This window comes from Condylura cristata, unplaced genomic scaffold (genome assembly GCF_000260355.1).
Source record: "Condylura cristata isolate star-nosed mole 26May11 unplaced genomic scaffold, ConCri1.0 scaffold00004, whole genome shotgun sequence".
NCBI classification, from domain to species: Eukaryota; Metazoa; Chordata; class Mammalia; order Eulipotyphla; family Talpidae; genus Condylura; species Condylura cristata.
In genome coordinates this window covers 60,904,164-60,904,708 of record NW_004567105.1, presented here as the reverse complement: position 1 = coordinate 60,904,708, position 545 = coordinate 60,904,164, and the positions used below count along the sequence as shown (strand labels likewise).

The following is a 545-nucleotide window of genomic DNA, read 5'->3' as shown; positions in this document are numbered from 1 at the left end:
ACAGAACAGGCAGATCGACAAAGTACACTGCTGAGGGGAGCAGCGGGCGGGCCAGGAGAGGTCTGCCACACCATGCGGTCACCTCCGGGGCAGGCGGGAATCGAACTCATGCAGAAGCGGCCTTAGATTCTCAGTGCTGTGCTCTAACCCGCTGCGCCACCAGGGAGGGCCTATTTTATTTTTAATGGTAGTTAAAGTCTTTTTTTCCCCAGTGGAATGGAACAGCACATTTATTTGTATTTTCCTATATCATATGTTTTTTTCTTTTGAGCTTTTTTTAAAATATATATAATAGTTTATTTTTACATCATTTTGTACTTTTTTTTTTTCCAATCTCAATTATAATCCCCATGGGTTTCCCATCACCAAGTCACCCGTGTGCCATCACCATAGTCCAGTGCACTTCCCTCCCCTCACCATTTTTGATCCCATTCCCCACTCCACCCCCACAAAATGTCTCTGGTATATGGCTGTTCATTATTCTTATTATTTTCTCACTTGGTTCATTATACTCCTGCTGTGAGCAAAATCATCCAGTATTTTTC

The 545-nt window shown here is 43.1% G+C and overlaps 1 protein-coding gene across 6 annotated transcripts in view; it reads left to right on the top strand.

Annotated features, from left to right (window-relative positions):
• The window catches only part of RBM6 (RNA binding motif protein 6), an 89,329-nt gene that overhangs the window by 84,073 nt on the left and 4,711 nt on the right, over positions 1-545 (top strand). The gene's annotated exons all lie outside the window — the stretch shown is intronic.